General features: G+C 40.2%; 2 protein-coding genes across 5 annotated transcripts in view; one reads left to right on the top strand and one right to left on the bottom strand.

Moving 5' to 3' along the window:
• The window catches only part of AVEN (apoptosis and caspase activation inhibitor), a 172160-nt gene that overhangs the window by 89918 nt on the left and 55009 nt on the right, over positions 1–27233 (bottom strand). The window lies entirely within an intron of this gene.
• CHRM5 (cholinergic receptor muscarinic 5) overlaps positions 12186–27233 on the top strand; it is an 80903-nt gene continuing 65855 nt past the window's right edge. For all 4 annotated transcript variants that reach the window (XM_074955735.1, XM_074955736.1, XM_074955733.1 and 1 more), the window contains exon 1: positions 12186–13080. The gene's annotated coding sequence lies outside the window, so the exon portion shown is untranslated. The remainder of the gene's footprint in view (positions 13081–27233) is intronic.

Raw genomic sequence — 27233 nt, 5'->3', positions numbered from 1 at the left:
TAAGTTAATTGTATCCAGTTTGCAAATTAATTCCAATTCAGCAGTCTCTCGTTGGAGTCTGTTTTTGAAGAACTGACACTTTTAGGTCTGTAATCGAGTGACCAGAGAGATTGAAGTGTCCTCCGACTGGTTTTTGAATGTTGTAATTCTTGACGTCCGATTTGTGTCCATTTATTCTTTTACGTAGAGACTGTCCAGTTTGGCCAATGTACATGGCAGAGAGGCATTGCTGGCACATGATGGCATATATCACATTGGTAGATGTGCAGGTGAACGAGCCTCTGATGTGATTAGGCCCTATGATGGTGTCCCCTGAATAGATATGTGGACACAGTTGGCAACGGGCTTTGTTGCAAGGATAGGTTCCTGGGTTAGTGTTTTTGTTGTCTGGTGTGTGGTTGTTGGTGCGTATTTGCTTCAGGTTGGGGGGCTGTCTGTAAGCAAGGACTGACCTGTCTCCCAAGATCTGTGAGAGTGATGGGTCATCCTTCAGGATAGGTTGTAGATCCTTGATGATGCGCTGGAGAGGTTTTAGTTGGGGGCTGAAGGTGATGGCTAGCGGCGTTCTGTTATTTTCTTTGTTGGGCCTGTCCTGTAGTAGGTGACTTCTGGGTACTCTTCTGGCTCTGTCAATCTGTTTCTTCACTTCAGCAGGTGGGTATTGTAGTTGTAAGAACACTTGATAGAGATTGTGTAGGTGTTTGTCTCTGTCTGAGGGATCAGAACAAATGCAGTTGTATCGTAGAGCTTGGCTGTAGACAATGGATCGCGTGGTGTGATTTGGATGACAGCTGGAGGCATGTAGGTAATCATAGCGGTCAGTAGGTTTCCGGTATAGGGTGGTGTTTATGTGACCATCGCTTATTAGCACCGTAGTGTCCAGGAAGTGGATCTCTTGTGTGGACTGGTCAAGGCCGAGGTTGATGGTGGGATGGAAATTCTTGAAATCGTGGTGGAATTCCTCAAGGGCTTCTTTTCCATGGGTCCAGATGATGAAGAGATCATCAATGTAGCGCAAGTAGAGTAGGGGCATTAGGGGACGAGAGCTGAGGAAGCGTTGTTCTAAGTCAGCCATAAAAATGTTGGCATACTGTGGGGCCATGCGGGTACCCACAGCAGTGCCCTGATTTAAAGGTATACATTGTCCCCAAATGTGAAATAGTTATGGGTGAGGACAAAGTCACAAAGTTCAGCCACCAGGTTTGCAGTGACATTCTCGGGGATACTGTTCCTGATGGCCCGTAGTCCATCTTTGTGTGGAATGTTGGTGTAGAGGGCTTCTGCATCCATAGTGGCTAAGATGGTGTTTTCAGGAAGATCACCGATGGATTGTAGTTTCCTCAGGCAGTCAGTGGTGTCTCGAAGATAGCTGGTAGTTAGGGCCTGAGGAGGGAGCCTACATAGCCAGACAATCCTGCTGTCAGGGTGCCAATGCTTGAGATGATGGGGCATCCAGGATTTCCAGGTTTATGGATCTTGGGTAACAGATAGAATACCCCTGATTGGGGTTCTAGGGGTGTGTCTGTGAGGATTTGTTCTTGTTCTTTTTCAGGGAGTTTCTTGAGCAAATGCTGTAGTTTCTTTTGGTAACCCTCAGTGGGATTAGAGGGTAATGGCTTGTAGAAAGTGGTGTCGGAGAGCTGCCTAGCAGCCTCTTCTTCATATTCCGACCTATTCATGATGACGACAGCACCTCCTTTGTCAGCCTTTTTGATTATGATGTCAGAGTTGTTTCTGAGGCTGTGGATGGCATTGTGTTCTGCCTTTTCTTTGAGAATCATCTCAAGCTGGGGTTCAGGAGACAGGAAGTCTGTGGTGACAGGCATCTCCAGCTGTTTCTTTGCCAAGATGTAAATTTCTCTCTCAGACCCTTTTTCCGGCCAAAGAATGGCCACTTAACCAGGTGATGGTCCATTTGATTTCATTTACACCTGGCTTAGGCATCACTTTGCCTTTTGTCTCTGAGGAACTGGTTTGTGGCTCCTTCCCCAGATTTGGAATATGTCTTAGTAACCGCAAACAGTAGAATCTTATAACTTTACACAAAATTTTGCACACTTATTTTATCAGGACAAAAAAGATCAGCAAATCATGAGTTTTCAAATGATACCTCACAAGACATACTTTGTACAAAATTTATTATAATCTTGGAAAAGGGGTGAACATAGGGGTGCAGACTGACACACACCCATAGTTCTATAAAATAGCAGTCAAATATATTGATTAGTGTGTTTAAGTCACTAAATCTTCATAGTATCTAACTAGAATCATTTAGATCTAATTTGCTTTTTTACAATGCAAAACTAAAAGTTCCAAGTAAAAGTATGTAAGAAGTCATTTTAATCAGGACATGCAGGTAAAAAAAACACAAATACAGGGATGGATTTTAAGTGACAGGCCTCAACTTCATTAATGTAATAATGGAGAGAGATGATAACTTCTCTACTTAATTGGGTTTGATGGAGGGTTAAATGGCTTCACACCATTTAATCAATAATTCAGGTTCGACCCTCTTCAGCTTAACTCTGAGGACTGAGTCTATATTTGAATCCTCTCACCCTTCCCCTGAAACAGGATGAGGGTACCAAGGATTCCTTAATCTGTTAAGTCTTGTCTCTCTGTTTCCTTAAAGGCAAGAAGTGGATGACAGCCATATCCCTGGTCTCATTTACTCTGAGAGCTGGCCCTCTTTTAGCCTTTATCAACACTGTGTTGCAATAATTTCAGGATTTAGTCCAACTTCCTACAATGTGGTAATTTCTTAAACACACCTGCAAATTCAGACTTTCCAAAACAAACTAAGCCTAACAATCTTCTTCTTAGTTCTATATTCTTGTACCAACAAGAAAGTGACAAACTTTTTATCCTTTACCCCACTTCTCTTTTGACAGAGAGAGCTCTTTTTAGTCTAGAATTTTACAACAATCTCGTTTAACTAATGAGAGAGTCTAACTATCAGTTATATAACAAAAGGTTCAGAGCAAGTGTAAATTTCTAACTATAATTCTCCCAATACCCTGCAATTTAAAACTGTCCCTTCCTAAATCCAAACTAATCTATAAACGTATGCACTTAACTAAATAACACTGAAATTTCAAATCATGAAGCTATTCTATAATCTACTCAAGATACTTCCACAGCCCCGATCCTATAGTTTCTGATAGCTGTAGACAGCAAGAATGCAAAGATCCATCTAAGTGGAATTCTTAACACAGTTGTATACATTTCCAAGTTTAAAAAAAAAATGTAATGTTGCAACCATTTATTAAAAATTTTGTATGGAACTCTGGGTATAGTGGAAACCACTCAGACTGAGACTCCACACAAATCCATATATTGTGGAGCTATTACTAATTTAGCACCACAACTTTATACGACAGAGACAAAGTAGACACTGACAAAATATTAGATGACAGGAAAACTAAACCAGGCTCTTTGAGAAAAACCTGGGCAGACAGATGCAGCTTGCGAATGTTTTCCGGACGTGGCTTTTTCAAAGAGTATATTTTTGAAAGAGTACAGGAGGTTTTTGTATTGAATTTCAAAGATTCAGATAGAAAACTTGTAAGTATTGGGAGTTAGTAAAATGTTATGAGCACAAAAATGTAATATTAGGTTAATAAATACAAATTGAACAGATTTCAACAAGGGAGAACTCCACAAAAAGAGGATTTTAAAAATCATAAATTTCATGATTTCAGATATTTAAATCTTAAATTTCATGGTATTGTAACTGTAGTGGTCGTGACCCAAAAGGGGGTAGTGGCAGGGATCACAAGCTTTTTGTAGCTCAGAAGGCAGCACCACCACCACCACCAGCAGCGCAGAAGTAAGGATGGCAATGGTATGGTATTGCTACCCTTACTTCTGTGCTGCTGCTGCCGCCTTCAGAACTGGGCCCTCAGCCAGCAGCCACCACTCTCCGACCTCTGAAGGCAGTGCAGAAGTAGGGTGGCAAGAACACGACCTCCCCTACAATAACCTCGCAACCCCCCTGCAACCTCTCTTTGAGTCGGGATCCCCAGTTTGAGAAACACTGGTTTCCCCTGTGAAATCTGTATAGTATAGGGTAAAAGTACACACAAAATTACATTTCACGGTCCATGACACGTTTTTCACGGCAGGGAATTTGATAGGGCGCTTCTCAGCAAAGAGAAGTAAGGGACTGGGAATGTCAATTAATTGCTACTAGCTAATAGCATTTTTTAGTTTTGAACAGTACACTCAAAGAAAAACTACAAACATTTTCCTTAGAAATGATCATGTTAATTTAAAACTTTATATACACTTGGCTGAGTCTAGAGTTGGTGACAGTCACCTAGATAAAAAGTGATGGCATTTGTGGGATAAGAAGTGTGGCTCTCCAATGAAAGAACCTATAAACAATTTTTAAGCTGCTTTAATAATGGCTTATCAAACAGATTCTAACATACAACAAATTTTCAATTACTAAAACAGGTTTTTTTCTATTATTATGCCAGGCTGGAAACTGGTTGACAGTTTCTTACACTAGAAAACACAATACTAGTGTAAAACCCATAATAAAATGATATCACTTAATATAGAAAAATGCAAAGTTACATATCTAGGACCAAGGAATGCAGACCATGGCTACCAAAGGGGGACTGTAACATGGAAAGCAGTGACCGAAGAGGATTTAGGGGTCACAGTAGACAATCAACTGAACATGGGCTCCCAGTGTGATGCCGAGGCAAAAAGAGCTAATGCGATTGTTGCATGTATAAACATGGGAGTAGTGAGTAGGAGCAGGGAGGTGATTTTACCTGTACATACAGCATCTTATATCCATGCATACAGCTCAGCTACAAAATGAGGAATACCTCGCTTGGCAGGAGTGCAGCAGAAAAAGATCTGGGAATTCCAGTGGATCACAAATTTAATATGTCCCAACGTGATGAGGCTGTGAAAAAAGTTTTGTATCATTCTGGGATGTATTAACAGGAGTGTCAAATGTAAGACAGGGAGTTAATTCTCCCTTCTGCTTGGCACTGGTGACGACTCAGCTGGAGCACTGTGACCAGTTCTGGGTGCCATACTTCAGGAAAGATATGGACAAATGGGAAAGAGCCCAGAGGAGAGCAATTAAAATGATAAAAAGATTTAGAAAAGCTGACCTATAAGAAAAGGTTAAAAATCTGGGCATATTTCGTCTTGAGAAAAGAAGACTCAAGTGGGACCTGATAACAACTTCAATTGTGTGAAGGGCTGTTATAAAAAGAACAATGATTAATTGTTCTCCATGTCCACGGACGGTAGGATGAGAAATAATGGGCTTAAACTGCAGCAAAGGAGATTGAGGTTAGATATTAGGAAACCCTTTCTAACTATACAGGCAGATAAATAGGAGAGGAAGGATGGTGCAGTGTTCAAGGTTCTAGTCTGGGCTTGGGAGACGCGAGTTCAATTCCCTGCTCTGCCATAGACTCTTTGTGCGACTTTAGACAAGTCACTTGGCCTCTCTGTGCCTCAGTTCCCTATCTGTACAATAGGGATAATAGCACTGCCCTGCCTCCCAAGGGTGCATGAGGACAAATACATTAAAAACTTTGAGATCTACTGATTAAATGTGCTATATACTAAACAGGTATTATTATTATTAAGCACTGAAACAGGTTGCCCAGGGAGGCTGTGGAATCATTATCACTAGAGATTTTTAAAAAGAAGTTGGACAAACACCTGTCAGGGATGGTCTAGATAATACTTAGTCCTGCCTCGGTGCAGGGGAATGGACTTGATGATCTTTCTAGGTCCATTTTAAGCCGACATTTCTATGGTTCTGTGATTGGTGAGACCAATCTGTGATTGGTGAGTCTCTATCTTTTGATGTCTCCGAATTCAGACTGGATGTCCTTCAGGAAGATGCTTTAGCCAAACAGAAGTTATTTGGCTCATTATGGGGTAAATGGGTGAAATTCTCTCACCTGTGCTGCACACAGACTATATGATCTAATGCAGTGTTTCTGAAATGAGGCCACCAGGGGATTTTCCTGAATCTACGACAGCCTCCTGGTTAGAGGCGGAGGAGGGTACAAAGCAGTGGACCCACCATGCAGTGCCCAGGGCTCCAGCCACGGGACTCCTGGGGCAGGCTTCAGGCCCCCTCCCCCCCCCCCCCCCGCTTCAGCAGCAGGACCACCTGGGGTTGTGAGGCCCCAGTGATGGGCCCCAGACTTCAGCCCTTTCCCCACCCCTTGAAAATTTGTCAGAGCAGCCGCTAGCAAGAGTTGGTGGCCACAATCTGAACCCACCAAAAAATCTGTCGTGAAAACCCTTGATCTAATGGTCTTTTATACCCTTAAACTCATGTACCTATGTATGTATATAGGTTACGGAAGAGCAAGCAAACTTGCTCATTCTCAGGCCCCTGCCACACTGGAAATGGCCAATATTTTAACCAAAGTTTTTGTTGTTTTTCTACAGCAACAAAGAAAAAAATTCAAAACAATAAGCCTATCTTGTACTTCATACAATTACTCAATGTTTTTAAGGAGTAATATTTTTTTATATACAGGCATGATGCTACCTGCCATTTTCTGAGGAGTGTGAATGAATTAAAAATTCTTGAAAACAGCAGCTTATAATGGAAGTGCTGACACAACCTTAACTACAGCAGCAAATGCTCTGCTATAATCAAGTTGTTATGGCAACTAGAATTGTCAGGTTGAGAATGGGAGAGAGAGTGTGCATGCAGAACTTTAAAGATCCCTTTCACACACACACACACACACACACCAGAAATCTTACAAAAATTTGTAGCAACAATCTCACCACTATCGTACATACCCCTATAATGAACTATTGAAGTCCAATATTTTCCTAATAAAAATGAAACAAGTCACATTTATTGGATGCTTTTCATGTCTAAAATACAAGACAATAATAAGAGCAAGCTCATCTTCTCAGCTAACAGAGTATATAAAACAGAGTTGGTTAAACAATATTTGTTAATACAAAATTCTATAAATTTTAGCTTTTGTTTGGGTTTCATAAAATATTAGTGAAACTGCCTCTATCCAGTATCCAAAAATATTCAACAGATATCACAACTGAACAAATGTCAGTTATGCATTATTTGTAATGTATCTTGCATTGATGTTCAAAGCTTGAATTGATTACATTGCTGGGTAGAATACATATATGCTACTATGTATTTGACCAAATCATGCAGACGAGTATCAAAGGTTCACAAATACTAAATTGCTCAAAAATAGCCAAATGTACCTGAAATTCAAATACTGGAGAAACATTCATTATATCCCCACCATATATTCAATAAGCTCAACATTTACCTTTCACATCAGTAACTGAAAAGGGATGGTCACATTCTTAACATATAAATGAAATGCATAGTTAACGTACAATTAAGCCAAATATAAAAATATTCAAAACTGGATTACTAAATCATCATATCACATTTTAATCAATTTATAGTTTAATCCAATAAAAATTCTCCAATTTCCTCTATGAATGTTTTTAATCCTAACCGCACAAATCCCACTTTGACATCTAATTGGGTAAACTCTCAGCAAATATTTGTAGCATCAAAGGTCAGAATCCCTCAAATAAAATAAAGTCATAATTAAAATGTATTAAATAATTTTTAAAACATTTTTCCCAAATTAGTAAAATTTTAACCAGGTATATACTTATAAAAATCACAAACTATTTTGCCTCAGTTCTCAAAGGATTTGAAATGAAAGCTCCTTGTATTTTTAAGCTGGACTGCCATATGCAAAGCCCGATAAGAAACTCAAGAGGGTGACAGTCCTCAGGATTTTGACAAAGCGATAGAGATTCTCCTGGGCACACCAACACTTTTCCTCTGCAAACAATAACTTCCTTCCACCTAAAAATTATTGTACGTCTGCTTCTATTCAGAGACTATCAGCTATTCTAATCCATGTTTCTCAGAGAACAGGGAAGACCCATTTTATGGGGTGCTTTCTTATTCTATTATATGGGAGAATGAGGTTTCCACTTTCACTGAGAGTAAGGGCTTGTCTACACTACTGCTTAAGTCGATGTAACTTATGTCAGTCAGGTATGTGTAAAAGCCACCCCCTGAGCGATGTAAGTCACATCAACTTACAGAGGTGTCACAGCTTCTGCCTCTCGTTCAGGTGGAGTAATTATGCCGACAGGAGAGTGCTTCACCAGACCCACTACGGCAGCAAAGCTGCACCAATGCAGCTGCACCGATGTAGTGCAGTAGTACAGACTAGACGTAAGTAGATTTTTCCTTTCAAATTTTCATTAGGAAGTCCTCTAAGAATAAAGTCTTCATGCTCTTGAATCCCACAGAAAACAATTAAACTAAAATGATCTAATGTTAATCTAATGTCTGGTTGATTACGAAGCTTTTAATCTTTGAAGACTTCCTTCATTTTTTAAGACATTTATTGATTTTTCTTAGAGACAAACAAATAATGTACAAAATTCTACAACGATCACTGACAATTTAACAGCTGGATTCAATTTAGATAAGCACATATTCTGTTCACAGCATAGAAGTATTTCAGTTGCAATAGTGAATAATTAATTATTGTATAGCAGCAACAAAACCAGAAAACCAAGATTCAACTACAAAAGGAAGGGCTAGAGAACTGAATGAGAGAAATAATTTTGTTCACACAAGCAGCTACTACTCTTGGAAGACAAAGGAACAATTACAACATTTGCTTTAGAAAGACAGGGAGTTCTTAAGAGATTTAAATTGTGGTGGATGTATCCTTCCCCCCCCCCCGAAAAAAGTCACCACTGAAGTATTAAGCTGCATAAAACATGAAATCAGACAGCACTGCAGAAACAGAATGACAACATTTAGTCATAGGTTAAGAGTGCGATTTATTTATTTTTTGTTTGTTTTTAGTGGGATGAGGAAGTGAGTAAAGGTTTAAGGATTTGGGAAAGGAAAAAAAGAAAAAGAAGAAAGAAGGGATAGGCCTACAGAGCACATCTAAATGTTTTTTTTTCATAATTTGAGATTTTCACCCTTCCTGGTGGCATTAACTAATGTTCACCCAACCTCTTACAGCTCTAATCCTCAGTAACATTTAATCTTAAAATTGTTTAACTGACAAGTTACTCCTGGAAAATCTGTTTTCCAGTGCTTTAAACAAGTGGCCCTCACACACAAGCTAGTCATGGCCTCCAGCAACACACAGGAGGGAGTAATGACTGGATTTTTAAACTGAAGATGAGAGGCCTTATGCACAAATTATTTACCATCAATACCTATGAATTTTAAGTAAGGGTGATTTCAACTTCAGTGCTTCCCTACTTCTCATGCAACATTTATTTTAAAGTTTGTCATCCTCTTAACATGAATAACTGTATTGCTCATACATTGTTTAATTTTCATGTAGACAGCCTCAAGATATTATTACCTGAGGAGAGTCTAGACCCCAATATACCCAAAGAACATTTCCTGTCACTTTGGTCTAGGACTGTTTTTGGTAGGGTGGAACAAGAGGAGAAATCATGATGTGGGTTTTAATAAGTTTTTTTCTTTCTTTCTTTAAGGGTGCCAATGCTCACTCAGAGGATGACCAACAGCAGAGGACCAGATTAATGGTTTAAGTCTAATAACAGCTACATGGAGATTGGCATCACCTACCATTACAGCGCCTCACCAGGTTTTCATTTTGCTTAAAGCTTGCATGACAGCCAGGTCTGTCCAAGAATTAATCACCCACTGTACACTGGATGGTTCATAGTGAGATGACAGGCATTCAGTCACTACAGGGATTTCAGACAAAGTTTGTGCTTAAGACTTTGAACTTTCTTGCCTTTATGAATTGGTTACCTTAGACTCCTATGGCACTTTGTGTGTAGTGGTAGATTTACCTTCACCCTACCATTGTGCAACAGTTTCATGTTAACCACCAGTTCTGAGATGGGTGCATTTCACTGATGCTATACATATATAGACGGTTTAGATATTTAAAGACAAAAAGTGACATTGTGAGTGTACACACACACACACACAAATAAATAAAATAGCATGCTTTCTTTGTCCTTTGCAAGATTACCCAGCCATACACCTAAGATATGGAGGCATATTTATTGCTACACACAAACGAATACCCTCTCATCAGGTTCCAATCTTTTCCAGGAATTTAATCTTCTAAAAGTCACATCCTAACCAATTTAGAGCCTCTTCATTTCAGAGTAGGATATAAACTCCAGGTAAACATTCAGTGCTTACATAGGACGATAGGATATATAGGATAGATAGGATGATAAAGGAACTATGAAATAGGCAGTCTATATTACTCCTGAAAACCTGCCTGGATGGTAAATTCCAACACTAGACTTTCTCTCACATATTCACTGTACCATGGGCAGCTCAGATGCCTTCCTTTACAGGGCAATAGAATTGATTGTTTGGATTTGCAACTACAGCTATCATTCGCTGAGCTGGATTTGGAGCCAGCAGCTAGGTAGCATAACTCCGGGCTTAGGGCCCATGGTGTTCCAGAGCCATTTGGAAATATGCATGAGTGGGGCCCGACCAAATTCATGGTGCATTTTGGTCAATTTCAGAGTCAGAGGATTTTAAAATATCATAAATTTCATGATTTCAGATATTTAAATCTTAAATTTCATGGTATTGTAGCTGTAGTGGTCGTGACCCAAAAGGGGGTAGTGGCAGGGATCACAAGCTTTTCGTAGCTCGGAAGGCAGCGCCACCACCAGCAGCAGCGCAGAAGTAAGGATGGCAATGGTATGGTATTGCTACCCTTACTGCTGTGCTGCTGCCGCCTTCAGAACTGGGCCCTCGGCCAGCAGCCACCACTCTCCGACCTCTGAAGGCAGTGCAGAAGTAGGGTGGCAAGAACACGACCTCCCCTACAATAACCTCGCAACCCCCCTGCAACCTCTCTTTGAGTCGGGATCCCCAGTTTGAGAAACACTGGTTTCCCCTGTGAAATCTGTATAGTATAGGGTAAAAGTACACACAAAATTTCACGGTCCATGACACGTTTTTCACGGCAGGGAATTTGATAGGGCCCTATGTATGGGGCATAGGATTTGAACTAACTGCAGTCATCATTAACAGACTGGATGAACCAAGGGACCAAGCATTTGTAAAGCTAACAATTTAACAAGCAGGATGAAGGTGAGCTTGCTTGTACAGCTGAAGCAGGATTGGAGCAAGTTCTGAAAGTTGTTCCCCATACATATGATGGACTGCCAATACACATAGGCTTATTTTTGAAGTCTCTCTTCCCCACTCCTCTTCCATTCATGAAATGAAGATTGCATCCTATTTCTTCCCAACCAAAAGTGCATATCTCTGTTCCCAGTCTCAATGTGCCAAAGGCAAAAGGGAAATTAAACAAAATTTTGTACTTGTTATTGTTTCTGTCAAGAAAATTTAAAATTAAAATAAATCTAAGTTTCTCGAAGAGGGGGCAAATCTTTAACAGTATTTTTAATTATTGTGTTTCTAATATTTTAGGGAGCTCTAAGTGTAGCTTTAAACTAAGATTTTCCCCACAATACACGTACAGGTTTTCTATTAGCTTTAACAGAAATACGTGGGTGCAAGGAATGAAGATTTTACCCTGTAATCTTTAAGGACAGATTTTTGATGGGAGGGTTTATGCTATGTTAAATATATTTTTAAAAATACATTATTTAATTTGTATGAAGAGGCATATTAATCTTGAGAGCAATTATTCAACTGACATTAAAAGGAGAACAATTTGTTTGAAATTAACAGCTAATTAAAAAAAGGATTTGTGAGTCAAAAAGCCATTGTCTCAACCAACAAAAATGGGTAACAAGTCTGAAACAGTATCTTTTTCACATGCAAGTGACTTCTTCCATAATGAATGAAAAATTAAGATAAGAAAAACAATGTTTTAAAATTATTTGTTCAATGGAGAAAACACAGAGCAAGTGTGTAGGCTGAACCTGCACAACAAAGTTGTAAATGAAACAAACCGCAAGACTATAGCCAGATCCACAAATAAAAAGCAAACTGAAACAAAACCAGAATTTTCAATGTCATCTCTTTTTGGATGATTAATCTTTGATTCCAGCTGGCAATAAAGAGGTCTTAATCTGAAGGGAGCTTTAACCCCCACATACGTCACTTACTATGTCAAAACAATCACTGTCCATTCTACCTGATCACACCCAAAAGCAGCAGTCTTTTCCTGGATTCATTTCTTGATAACAAGCTGTTCAAACAGAGAGTACCTATCAAACCTAATATTATAATCGGCTGCTTTTTTTCTTCTAGTATACACTGCTGTCCATCAGAAGAAATAATTAATAGGTTTATTATGTATGAAAGCATCATCCTGTCAGTTCAGTGCCAGGTTTGCATAGCTCATATCAGCTACTCATTGACGCCATGCATGCTCACTGTCCCAAGATATGACAAAACACTACACCCTTTGGGATTTTTTTTTCTCCTGTTCAAAAACAGCGTTTCACATCTCTGTCTGACAGAAGCATCAGAAGCAGAGAGGAGCAGACCCGTCATCATCCCTTACAAATATGAGGCTGAAGCATGGGTGAAAAGTTAAGACAAAACCTGAAGTCCACTGATCTTGCATTATAGTTTTTCAAAGCAACATACAATGTGGAAGCTACTGAATTTATAGGAAAACAAGAACTTTTCACTGTTGGAATCATCTACAGAAAACAGATGGGATTTACTGGTTGCTAAAGCTTTTACTCAGTTTTTAATAAGTACTGAACACTTGAGTTATCTGAGGTATGTTCATCTGCCTCTATTGTTTGAAGAGATGTGAAGTTCAGAGCTCCCTTTCTGGAGCCGTGAAAGAACAGAATAACCTAAAATGGTGCATATAGAATCCAATCAAGTATTCAGGATGCCTGAGAATCAATTAGAAACAACCACTACCACAAAAGAAAGCAGCAGCAACGAATAAAAATGCTGTGGAGAAAGAAATCACAAGCCACAGGAGAAGAATGCACTTAAATAGAAAAGCTTCCTACCTGGTGAGCGTCTTTCCATATATTCAGACAGAGCACAGATAAATGAGCTTCAATCAATAAGATTCAATCAAATATCTCCAGGTAAGTTTTTATTTCATATACTACTGTACACCTTTGCTCACAATAATATTACCACGATTTTAAAGACAATAAATCAGTGATTTTCAGTTAAGTGTAACCTTTATACTGATAAGTTCAAACCTTCTCAGGTAAATATTTTGTCCTGTTAAATTTCCTGCACTGTACAAATACCTGATCTCTTTTGCATAATTATTTTTTCCAAATAATCTTATTAATGTCCTTCTCTGGGTTTGTCCTGGAATTGTTTACTAAGATTTAAATCCTTCACATTGTTTGCATTTAATAGTTAGGAAAATATACGCAAAGAACACATTCATAAGCCATGCTTCTGTTACTATTTGCAAAATAGATTTTCTGTACTTCATTATCTAAGTCAATCTACTAAAGCAAAGAGCATTTTACACAATGGCAGTATCAAATTTGAAAGGATATATTTTATTAGAGGAAAATAAATCCCCATTTACAAAAATAGGAGCTCAACTAAATCTGGTAGTGTCAATTACAGCCATTTATAAAAGGCAAACTACAGTACAATGAGATAATAGCACAGTGTTAATAAACCATAAATATAAAATGTATATATTTTCAATACAATGGTTGAACACAAGGGGCTCAACAGAACTACAAAAAGAACATCTTGTACCTAAATTGTTTTAACTCAGATCACAACTGTACAAGCCAAAGGGTGTGGGTAGCCAGAGCACACAGTCCAAATTGTCATTGGTCCTACATAAAAATATCCTGTGAATCACTTCACAGTGAGATTCTAACATCTGACAGGGCTTGAAAAATAAAATATACCCAACATCTACTAGTCCAAAAACTAAGCTTACTAGCCCTGATGAAGGTGCTGCCACACCCACAAAGTCACACCCCCTGAAAATAAAAAAAACAAAACAGTTGTGCACTGTTTTATATACACTATATTTTACTCTAACATTTCAGAGTAGCAGCCGTGTTAGTCTGTAACAGCAAAAAGAACAGGAGTACTTGTGGCACCTTTGAGATAAATAAGATAGAGACTAACAAATCTATTTCTATCTTATTTATCTCAAAGGTGCCACAAGTACTCCTGTTCTTTTTACTGTAACATTGCTTTTCATTTTTCTATTTAATATTTGTTTTAAAATGTACCTCACTATAGATCTCTTATTGTTATTCTACCCTCTGTTCCTCACTGGTTTCAGCACACTCTTCTTTCCTAGAAGAAAGAATGTCTCTTTTCTTGTATTGCTTTTAATATGTGTTTCTTCCATTCCTTCTCTCCTCATTTGTATTTCTCTCTTCCTTTCCTCCATGGCCCCCAGAATATGTTGGCTCTCCTTTCTTCTTCCTGCTCTCTTTTTTCCTTACCTCTTTTCTATCTTATTCAAATAATTTCTCCCCTTCTTTTGCCTGTTCCTCTACCCATCAAACACAAAACAACCATCCATCCACCCACCCAATCATAGAAACTTCCACTCACATATATAAAAGGACTCGGAAATTCTACCAAACACCTAATCGCCAGAAGACTAAACCTACTAGCCAAAGACTAATACAATGAAGAGCCAAAAATATGTGGGTTCCCCCTATCTAGATGTAACTGTCAAGTGAGAAGCCAACCCCGTTGGAATTCCTATCAGGGAGCTGAGCCTGAAGCCTGCTTGGGGGATTCATCTTTCATGTCACCCTTTAGCTAGCAGGTGTCTTATAAATTTGACGCTCCTCCCACTCTGTCTATTTGTTCTTTTACCTCCCACATCCCAGAGTCTCCTGGCTGCTACAGTGGGTGGAAATTCTCATTACTCTATCCCCTCTTCTAGTGTCCTGGATGCTGTGGCAGGCATGGAGAGGTTCAACAGAACCATACTGCTACCGTACTCCTCCCTCAGCCTTCTTGCTGCTGCTGCTGGGGATATTGGCACTACTTTACCCCTCTCCCAGTTTCTGCCCTCTTCCCTAATGAATAGCTCCAGATGCTACTTCTGCTGCTTGGAAAAGTTTTAAGCAATAGAAGAAGTGAAATTAACCTAATTGTTGGTTTTCACAGCACATGTTCAGAATCCTGTGGCAGCAGTAACACTGATAAAGACTGCTGCAGCTTGATAAAACTCTGAGCAACAGCAGATGCAATGCAGCTATTTGTCCACAGATTCTGGAAGACGGTGATGCATTGTTTACATTCGGTTTACATTGGGAAGGTTATCTTTACAGTCAAGGGCTAGAAACATTTTGTATTTAGGATGTTATTGTCCTGGTTGTTTTAAATGCAAGCTTTGATTCTGCAGAAGCTGATGGCTCTCACCCTGGAAAGTTTACTACGAAACGTGGGATGTAACGATTTTTAAGGCCTGCATATAGTGCCCGTGTTTAAAAAGAAAAAAAATGGTAGCTGAGCAACCAAGCCCTCCTTGTAGGAAAGGAAACCTACTTCTGAAAACACTTTAAAATAGTCAGTTTTAGATTTCTATGTAGCTTGCAAAATTCTATGCAAAACTTCCCCCTTTAGAGACCTCTGAATGCAGTCTTACATATCTAAGCTTCTTATGTTCTTTGACTTAGAAAATATGGAAAGAGTAAAAGCAGACTATAAAGTCAGATGCAATGTACCTGAATAAACCTATATAAAGAACACAGACATTTCAGAAATTATTTATCCACGCAACCTAAAATAATTTTTATTTTAAATCACCAAACAGCAGTAATTTTTCATTTCATTGGATTATTCCTCTTTAAAATTTTAATTATGATACTGAATTGCTAAAGCCTCTTCCCATCTCCAGAGACACCAGAAATAAACTTGCATGTCATTCAACTAATCCATTTGAATTCTTAATGATCCACTATCAAGTTCCAGTATAAAAAGAGTAATGCAATGAGAAGCAGACACAACCTTCTTTTGAAAAAATATTGTAATTTGTTTTCTGAGTTACTATGGAAGAGTATCTAAACTGAAAGCAATGCGTTAACAATATAATAATACTTTGCACTTCTAGAATGCCCTTTATCCAAGAATCACAAAACACTTTACAAACAAGTAGATCTCAAAATTTCCTTTGTAGTTAAGTATTATATCCATTTTAGACTGAGAGCAGCTAAGAGGCTGGCCCAAGGTCACTTAGTAAGCCAGTGGCAGAGGCACGAACAGAATCCAGAAGCATTGCCATCCAATCCTGTGTTCTAATTACTAGCCACACATTTGCATTTAACCTTGAATTATAGTCCAATATAGAGAGATTTTTCATAACTTATTATCCATCTCCCCCATGGCCGCTTTAGTACATCTCTTTCTATAAATAGAGTTATGGTGATGAGGTAACTGGTGCACAGGCACTATGACGACAATTTGCACTCTAGATGTACAATGGCAGAAAAAGTACTAATGGAGTTGGTTGAAATCTGTAAAAAGTTTTTTGGGTTTTTTTTTTTTGCAAAAATGTGAACATCTTTTGTAGGGAATCATGCAAAACCTGGGGGGGGGGGGGGAACCCTTGCATATAAAGGTGCAAGAAAGACAGGATCATCTTCCTAGAGACCCTATAACACAGATGAATGAACAAAATCATGGAAGCCTAAAATCCTGAATTCTATTCTCACCTCTGCTACTTCTTTTATTGACTGAAACTGCACTTACATCACACTCTATAAGCATTATTTTTACCAGGCCTCACACCTATTACTATGAGGTGGAGAAATATTTTGCCAATCTAACAGATAGCCTCAGTTTCCCTATGAGAGGGTCAAACAGGAAATCACAGGCAAAATCAGGATTAGAACCCTAGTTATTAAGAAGGTCACAATGACACCCTGCAAATCACTTAATCTCTCTTTCAATATCCCCATATGCAAAACTGGATAATAATCATATCTATCCACATACTTAGCCCTAACAAATTGACGGTACATTTTGGTCAATTTCACGGTCATAGGATTTTTAAGATCATAAATTTCATGATTTCAGATATTTAAATCTGAAATTTCACCGTGTTGTAACTGTAGGGGTCATGACCCAAAAGGGGTTGCAAGGTTTTTATAGGGGGGGTCATGGTATTGCCACCTTTACTTCTGCGCTGCTGCTGGCAGTGGCCTTACCTTCAGAGCTGGGTGGCCGGAGAATGGCAGCTGCTGGCCGGGAGCCTAGCTCGGAAGAAAGCGTGACTGGCAGCAGCAGCGCAGAAGTAAGGATGGCATGGTATGGTTTTGCTACCCTTACTTCTGTGCTGCTGCCTTCAGAGCTGGGCCCTTGGCCAGCAGCCACCACTCTCTGACCACTGACGGCAGTGCAGAAGTAAGGGTGGCAACAACACAACCTTGCAACAGTAACCTTGCAACCCCACTGCAACGCCTCTGAGTCAGGACCCCCAGTTTGAGAAATGCTGGTTTCCCCTGTGAAATATGTATAGCATAGGGTAAAAGTACACACAAGACCAGATTTCACGGTGGAGACCAGATTTCACAGTCCATGACGTGTTTTTCACGGCTGTGAATTTGGTAAGGCCCTACACATACTTGCCAGTGTACTCTTAAAACATTCTGATTTCCCTTTTGCCTCTGGCAAATATCATTACCACCATTTTACGAAGGAGTCACAAATGTTAAGTCATTGCTCTAGGACACATTGTAGTCTAGTGGATTAGGCATGAACTGGAAATCAGAAAACCTGGGTTATAATCCTAATTTCAAAACTGTCACTTTGAGCAAGGCACTTACCCACTCTGAGCCTCAACTTCCCAGTCTGTCAAATATGGAACAACGATACTTGCCTATTTCACAGGGAGATTGTTAGGCATAATTATTCTCCTTCCACAAGAATTTTACATCAAAATAACTAACTGCAACAGAAAGTCAGGAGGATCTTTCCATTTCAACAGTAACTCTGAAGGATGTTAAACAGCAGTTACTAAAGTTAGACATTTTTAAATCAGCAGGTCCAGATGAAATAACTTCCACCCAAGATGTTTTAAAGAGCTGGCTCAGGAGGAATCCAGACCATTAATGTTTATTTTCAATAAATCTTGGAACACTGGGGAACTTCCAAAGGACTGGAAGGAGCTAGTGTTGTTTCAGTATTTAAAAGGGGTAAATGAGATGACCCAGTTAGTTACAGGAAGAAAAGGAGGACTTGTGGCACCTTAGAGACTGACCAATTTATTTGAGCATAAGCTTTCGTGAGCTACATTGGAATGCATCCGATGAAGTGAGCTCTTGCTCATGAAAGCTTAATGCGTGTTGCCAATGTACAGTGAAGCCACAGCATGCAAAAAAACTGTTTGCTGTGAACATTTCACCAGATCTAACAAACACCATAAATGAATTTAAATATTTTTTAAAATCTGTTGCAAGAGTACAACAATGCTTATGAATTTAGTCATGCCACGTTATCAGGATTAAAATAAAAAATGATAAGACTCTAGGGGAAAAATCAGTTTCTAAAATGCCTATACACAATCTCCTTAATAAGGGGTTCAACAACTGCTTTACTCATGGTCATCTAAATTATGCAAATCATCCTTACTGTCATTACGTGGACATCACCTTTTCCTGACTGACAGACAGTGTGGAAGTATACTACCATTGCCACCAAAATATATCTTGTCCATGTTAAATTCACCCTGTTTAATCTGTTATGGTTTTCTTTCATAATTAAATGAACCCTTTTCACTGTAAAACAATATTTTCAACAGTAACTGTTCAATGCCACAGTAATGCAGTTTCCAAAACACATGTTACGGCAGCTTTCTATCACATATTATAGTTTGTTCAACCAGTTGGATTTGTGGTAGAGCAAATACTAATCTCATTAGTTATTGCTGGATGCATTAATTTTCAATTTAGAATTATAATCTTGGAAATTGACAGTAGCGTGGAATTAACAGGCTTCAGGAAAACAGAATTTGGAATGATTTTAAGTATTTAGAAACAAATTATTTTCTGGAGCCTCCTTCACCATATTGAGGTATTCAACAATTATGACGCGAAAGTCATTGTGCGTCTACACAGCTGTTATGAACTGGCTATTTTTTTAGAATAAAAATGCCCCTCATGGATATTTGTGTATTTTTAGTTTATGATAAATTACGGAATATAAATTCTCATGTTTCCCATTATTGAACAAGTTTGTCAACATTGCTAGGAGATTTATAGCTCTTATACACCCCTGTACACCGTTTTTTTTACAATCATTGCAGCAGAAGGAAGAAGTAGTACATTAAAATACTTCCAAGTAGGGAGGTTTGGGAAAAGGCTATCCCAACATTTGTTAAGGAACTCTCTATTATTAACAACATGAACAACAAAAAAGAAAAATATCAAAAATAAAATTAACAAATACTGCACACACTATACACAAACAGCCACATTTTCTTACAAAGACAGATAACACAATCCAATCAAGCCCTTCTGATGACTAAAAGCAAAGCATTTAACAGTAAGTTTTATTCTAATGCTTTCAGGTTATATTTTCACAAGCTAATTTAGCTATCTCATATTTGTGGATAATCTTCTTCTAAGTGACTAGCTTGCTCTTCCTCCTCTAACAGTAGATTTCTGCTACTCCTCTTTCTCTCCCTTGCCTTCTTGTTCACAGTCTCTCATACATACACAAATTCAGCAAAAGTGAGGGATGGTGTGTATGGGGAGGAGAAAATAGGAGGTGGGAAAGCAAAATGGAGTGAAGGAGAGAAGGTGAAAATTAATGTGGGACTATGGAATGAATGGTAACAGAAAGTAGACAGTGTGAATGAAGGGACAGAGGGAGTAAAGGAATGGAAGTCAGAGAGGCTGCATTCATAAATCTGGTTTACAATAGGAAAATCAGTTGTTGCTAATTCCTGTTGTCAGCAACCAGTTCAGCCTCACACAGTTTAGCTGCAAATAGAGATTAGGACAAATTGTGTTCAGCACCATTTCAGAAATAGGTTTTACCAACATTTCTGAAATAGTGCTGAACATGTTTTTGCCAGTGTGTACAGGAAGTCAAACTGTATTCAGCAATGATTTCTGACACCCACAGTGAGCAACAGGTCATTTTCCTAGCATAAAAAAGACCATAGCTATTAAACTGGGCTCTGACAGTCACTGGATCCACAGATAGGAGCTAAGACAAAAGAGAATATTGATCAGAGTACCACTGTGACAGATACTGTACAAGCACACAGAAAATAAGGTCCCTGCCCAAGAAGCTTACAAACTATCTTGAACAGCTAAAGAATAGTCCATTAGGGAGAGAAGTTTGTTTCTTACTGGATTTCACTTGTTAACCCTGTCTCAATAGTGCTAGCCATTTCTACTACAGTTAATATGCTTAAAAAAAAATCAGCATAAAAATTATTTTTAACTTGATATATTCCACACAAACACTGCTTGGATATAATACCATGACTGTGACTTACGCTCATAAACATCAGGAAATTCGATTTTAAAGCTTAAGGGCTTCCTTTAACTCTTCTTCTGCATGCATTACAATAAACCCAGAGGTGAAATCCTGGCCCCATTGAAGTTAACAGGAGTTGACCTCAGTGGGGACAAAAGATTTCACCAAGGGTGTTTTACTGCATGATCACAAATGCAAAATATAACATATATGTAGGACATATCAGACAAACTGCAGGGTTTTATCATCAAACTTGCTAATTTGGATTTTCTCTTCTGGGTATAACTTTCATTGCACTAGAGAAGTTTACTTTGAAGGGTTTAAAATTCAGAAATGATTTTACTACTCATCAGAAAGAGAACTACAATATATTATCTGATATTTCTTAGCAATTGATGGAAAATGCTTGGAGGGGCAAAGTTGTCTTAATGCACAGATGCAACAAAAGTGACTGCAAAGGTTCATTCTATTAAACATCTTTTGCATTTAACTTGGAGTATTGTTCTTATCAGGAAACAATGCTATTCCAAATCCTGTGACTATATCTGGTGAGGTCTTCTAAGTGTTTCATAAATAATTAAAACATATGTTAATAGGTCAAACAACGTGTCCAACTATGCAAACCTCAGTGATATGAATAGTTCCAATGACTTCAATGGGATTACTGGTGTAAATAAGGGTTACTTGCATAAATGAAGGTTGTAAGAGCATTTTTATTATGTATTTTATAATATGCCTTTGGTCATTGATCATCTAAAACTACAATCTGATTTGCTGACACTAACTTGTGGAGAATGAAAACCAAAACAACATAATCAGACATATATAGTTGAAATTTTTACTTTTTACATCCATCAATGCCTTTGCATTCCTGCTTTATTTCAAACTACTTTTAAAATTTAAGGAAAATCAAAGGATCTTTGTTATACATCTTATTAAAAGTAAACAGTATAGTAAAGTAAGTTCAATAAAAGTGCATGGCAAGGTCAACAAAATATCTAAAGAATGAATATATTGTATGTAACTTTAAAAAAATGTAGTATCACTGAAGAGTTCTTAAAGCCTGTATTTTCAAAAGGGAAAGGATCAAGACAGTTCATAATCCAGAGCTGAAGTGTCATGCAAATTCAGATTCATTATTTTCAAAAACAATAACTCAAAAACATTTGCTACTTCTGCATATTAAAGACTTCTAGAGAAAGAGAAAAACAAACATCCAGTAAAAAATGTTCACTGAACTGAACAAAGAATCAAAGACATGCAAGGGTGTGAAATTACAGTCAAATCCATGAGGTTAATTCAAAGAAATAGAAAGATTTTAGCATCATTGTGGATAGTTCTCTGAAAACATCCACTCAATGTGCAGCGGCAGTCAAAAAAATTAACAGAGTGTTGGGAATCATTAAGAAAGGGACAGCTAATAAGAAAGAAAATATCATATTGCCTCTATATAAATCCATGGTACGCCCACATCTTGAATACTGCCTGCCAATGTGGTCGCCCCATCTCAAAAAAGATATATTGGGATTGGAAAAGGTTCAGAAAAGGGCAACAAAAATTATTAGGAGTATGGAACAGCTTCCGTATGAAGAGAGAGTAATAAAACTGGGACTTTTCAGCTTGAAAAAGAGACAACAAATGGGGGATATGATAGAGGTCTATAAAATCATGACTGGTGTCGAGAGAGTAAATAAGGAAGTGTTATTTACTCCTTCTCATAACACAAGATCTAGGGGTCACCAAAGGAAATTAATAGGCACCATATATAAAACAAACAAAAGGAATTATTTCTTCACACAACGCACAGTCAACCTGTGGAACTCTTTGCCAGAGGATGTTGTGAAGGCCAAGACTATAACAGGGTTCAAAAAAGAACTATGTAAATTCATGGGGGATAGGTCCATTGATGACTATTAGCCAGGATGGGCAGGGATGGTGTCCCTAGCTTCTGTTTGCCGGAAGCTGAGAATGGGTAACAGGGATGGATCACTTGATGATTACCTGTTCTGTTAATTCCCTCTGAAGTACTTGGCATAGGTCCTTGTCGGAAGACAGGATACTGGGCTACATGGACATTTGGTCTGAACCAGTATGACTATTCTTATGTTCTTAAAGCAGAGGTGGGCAAACTACGGCCCACAGGCCACATCCAGGCCGTGGGACCATCCTGCCCGGCCCTCGAGCTCCCAGCTGGGGAGGCTAGCCCCTCTCCCCCGCAGCCTCAGCTCGCCGTGACACCAGCGCTCTGGGAGGCAGGGCTGCAAGCTCCTGCCGGGAAGCGTGGCAGCAAGAGCCGCCAGCCTGCCCCAGTGCTCTAGCCTGCATGGTGCTGTGGCTGGCTCCGGTCAGGCGGCACGACTATCAGTCCTGGTGCTCTGAGCAGTATGGTAAGGGGGCTGGGAAGCAGGGGGGTCGGATAAGGGGCAGGGGGTCCCGAGGCGCAGTCGGGGACAGGGAGAGGTTGGATAGGTGTGGGAGTCCTGGGGGGCTGTCGGGGGGGGGGGGGGAATGTGGATAGGGGTCGGGTCAGTCAGGGGACAGGGAGGTTGGATAGGAGGTTGGGTCCTGGGGGGGCAGTTAGGGACACGGAGTCCCGGGACGGGCCATCAGGGGACAAGGAGCAGGGGGTTTGGATGGGTCAGGAGTTCTGAGGGGGGCAGCCAGGGGGTGGGAAGTGGGAAGGGGCAGATAGGGGGTGGGGTCCAGGCTGTTTGGGGAGGCACATCCTTCCCTACCCGGCCCTCCATACAGTTTTGGAACAGTGATGTGGCCCTCAGGCCAAAAAGTTTGCCCACCCCTGTCTTAAAACCTTGCACAAAAGAAACAAGTCCTAAAGCAAACCACCATCACCTTCATCAGAATCATAATTAGTGGACACTGACTCGATGATAATGGGATAAAGAACTTTTCACCTCTACATTAGTACTTCAAATCAAGCCCAGCTCAGTAATGACTACTAGTCATCATCTGGTACAGTCTGATTGTCTTGGTTCAGTTCATAGGGCTAAGTGTCCACACCTTAAAGCCAGCAAAAACGGCACTACATGACACCTTTTTGCAGACTAGAGACAGAGGACTTTATTGGCATGGAAACTGAACTGTTCTCTCTCCCCTCCCACATCAAGTTTATTCCTCTAGGAAAGGATTGAGACACATTCTGTTCTTATTTTTATACCATACCCATCACAATTGTACCTGAACACCTTCTAAACATAGATTAAATAAAATGACTAGCACCTTGCACATGTGGTTCCTCTCGAACTTTTGACCCAAGGGAACTAGTGTGTGCATGGAGCATTTGGGGAGGAGAGGAATTTTCTCCCCAAAAGAGATGTGCTATGTGCTGCTATATGAGAAGACCAATTCAGAGAAGCATGCTTAGCATTTGAACGGGAAAGCAATGAAATTTGAGGTATTTCTCAGAGTAAGTTCCTGTGGAAGTCAGTTTCACAGCCTTGAGCCAGCTCCCAAGAAGATTCTGTCTCTTGCACAGATGAAATTTACTATTGTAGCAGATTGTCTCCCAAGAGAACTAGAATCATTGATGGGGATTGAGGTCCCAGAGGCTCTTTTAGTTACCCTGACCCCAGGTCACATAGTAACTTGAAAATAAGGACCTACTCAAATTTGAACACAATATTCTATGGGAAGCCAGTGCAGGGAATGTGCTTATACTAACCCATGCTTCTGAGGAGGTAAGTGGCTGCATTCTGTACCTGCTGTAGTTTTATCAGCACTACATTATTGTATTCATCTCAGAGATGACATTATTGGTTTCACAATCCACATTATCTGCACTGAATTCAAGCCCACATAGAGCGCATTGCTATAGACCAGACATGAAGGCACACATTAGTGAGGCCACGCCATAATCTTCAAGGATGGGACAGAGTGCCCCAGCGTCTTGGAAAGGGTAAATGCATTGCTCATATATACTGCTATGCGAGAAATCCAAAAGAACTCTGCACTTCATATTGACTTGTGAAGTTGTGGATAGCAGTCTTTGATCAAAGGAGGTGCAATATGGTTGCAAGCTCTTAGAATTTTTTTCCTCTGACTACCAAACATAACTTCCATCTTGCTAAGATTCAGCTTCAGCCATATCTACCTTCAACCTGTGATGATTTCAGCCAGCAACTGGTTTAGTTCAGTGTCAGTGGTGTTATTCAATATTGTGGAGGTCAGATACATGTGTAGCATCTGCATATTGCTGACATTTGAGTCCATCAAATTTCCCTGTATCTTCTAGTGGATGCATATAAATGTGACCACAACCAGAGGGGGAAAAAACAGAGTCCAATAGAACTCCATGAGAGAGGAGTGTGGTGGCAGAACTGCTGTCTCCCATTACCACCTCTCTTTTGGGGACTTCTCCTAGAAAGAGTCCATTCATTTCAGTAACACTTCCTTGAACCCTTGCCACTTTTCTCAGGTGGGAAATCAGGAACTTGTGAGACTATGTCTGGAAGGCTTCACACGATACCTATGCTAAACCTTTCCCTGAAATAAACTAACAACTTCTGTTTTCAGGACTCAGTCTGGCACATTTCCCTAGCATTAAATTTACTAATAAAAATCAAACCCAATTTCTCTTCTATTACCACCGGGCTATTAGCTTCCAATACTACTTAGCTTTTCGGCAGTTCAATTTTACCAGCATTTCCTCAGTGGAAAGCTAACCAAGTGTCTCAGGTCCAAATGTCCTTACTATTGGTACCATCAGTAATGACCTCTGGTTGCACAACATAAAAATCTCAGTGGTTACAGTGATGTCTTTATGTCAAACAACTCCATCTTGAATTGGATTTCTTCTTCCTTAATTGCCTACACTTTATAACTGCTTTATCTTTAGGTAACCCTCACACAAATCTGCAGCACAGTTAAATACAAATACAGCTATTCAGCAATAAAAGACAGCATGTCATGGTCAACTTTCAACCAAGGCCTTCAAAAGAAGAGGCTGGAGGTGGAGGACAACATTATTGTTTCCACAATCCACATTAGCAGCAGTGAATTCAGAAACATCACACTTTCATGTGCTGAGATGGTGAGTGTATACTGCCAAAGCAAGGTCATCTGATTCACATGCCAGTAAAAGTTGAAAATGAGTCAGAGTCAAACAAATCATATTTCCTTCCCACTTCTTTTTGTTATCAAACAAGCACTTCTATACAGAATCTCTTACTTTTAAAAAGTGTCTTTAGTCCAGTGTCGCCAACTCTCACAATTTAATTACAAGTAATGCAATTGTGTCCCGTATTGAGGTCTTATTGAATTTCTGGGAAGCGGGCGGGCTTGTGCCCATCTGCATCGAAAGGCCTCTCCCCCAGCCTTGTGGGAGGAGACACTGGACCCAGGACCCACCTGAATTCAGGGGACAACTAAGGAATAACAGGGACGGGAGTGGAGGTCACAGGTTCAGAACTAGTGATCCAGAGGACACCAAACAGAGAACCCCGGACAGCGCCCACTGCTCCTGAAAGCTGTCTAGGTAGCCAGCGGACGCTGTCCAGAGGAACTCTGCCCAGATGTGTGAAACAAGGGAGGAACGGAAATAGGCCCCATAGTCGCAGAGCACCCCGTCGTCCAGCATCCTCCTCCTGGTATTGTAGATGGCCACTTTGGCCAGGGCCAGGAGGAGGCTGATGAGGAGGTATCACGACTTCATGGGACCACGGACAGGGTGTGCAAATATACATAAATGTGGGGAAAAGTGCAGCCAGAACCTCAACAGAAGGCTCTAGAGGAGCCAGAATAGGGGCTGCAACCTGGTGCTTTCTAGATAGGCGTGCACCAGGTTCTCCCTCATGCCGCAAAAAGGGCAGGCATCAGGGATGGGGGTGAACGACGCCAGATATACACCCGTGCTCACGGCTCCATGAAGGAGTCACCAACTGATATCCCCAGCGACCCGTGGGATCAGGGTGGAATAGAGGCTGGCCCACCGGGGTCCCTCACCCTCTAAAGGTGGTAGATAGTCCCGCCACTTGGTATCACGAAGCAGCATGTGGGTGAGGAAGTGAGACCTGTGGAACACGAGCATATAAAGTTGTTCCCGTGGTGCAGTTCAGAAGCGAACGGGCTGCAGGGCGTGCAGCCAGCTCAGGTTATGGAGGGGAGGGAGCCATGGGGGGCTCGCAGGACAAGGGTCCACTAATAATACACGTTGGTGTAGGGACTTGAACCTGACTTTTCCACATCTCAGTTGAGGGTCCTAACCACTGGACTATAAAGACGGTCACATTCTCTCTCTCTCCCCCTCCTCCCCGCCCCAATGAATGGCATTTGGGAAAAGCTATTTATTTACAGTTTTACTCCTTTATATTCATGGAAGAATATAAACAGGTTTCAGCCAAACCTCCCACTACTGATACTCTGCCACCATTCATAAATATTAGGAGCAGAATGGTGAGGTGGAGGTTGTTTTTTACTGGGGCCTGTATGGGTAGATCTACACTGCAATTAAAAACCCACAGCCAGCCCCTGCCAGCTGACTTGGGCTAAAGGGATGTTTGTGTGGTGTAGACATTTGGGCTCAGGCTGAAGCCTGGGCATTTGGACCCCACATGGTGGGAGTATCCCAGAGCTTGGGCTGCAGCCTGAACCCGAAAATCTACACTGCACTTAAACAGCCCCCTAGCCCGAGCCCAAGCCAGCTGGCATGGATCAGCTGCAGGTGCCTAATTGCAGAGTAGACATGCCATTAAAGATGGGACCACAGTGGGCTCAGCTTCTAACCAGACGAAAAAATCAATGTGATACAGGAAAAACATGTATTATAAGACAGACATTACAAAGA

This window comes from Natator depressus, chromosome 6 (genome assembly GCF_965152275.1).
Source record: "Natator depressus isolate rNatDep1 chromosome 6, rNatDep2.hap1, whole genome shotgun sequence".
Taxonomy (NCBI): Eukaryota; Metazoa; Chordata; order Testudines; family Cheloniidae; genus Natator; species Natator depressus.
Note: the sequence above shows the minus strand (reverse complement) of the source record. Positions and strands in the feature narration are given on the sequence as shown.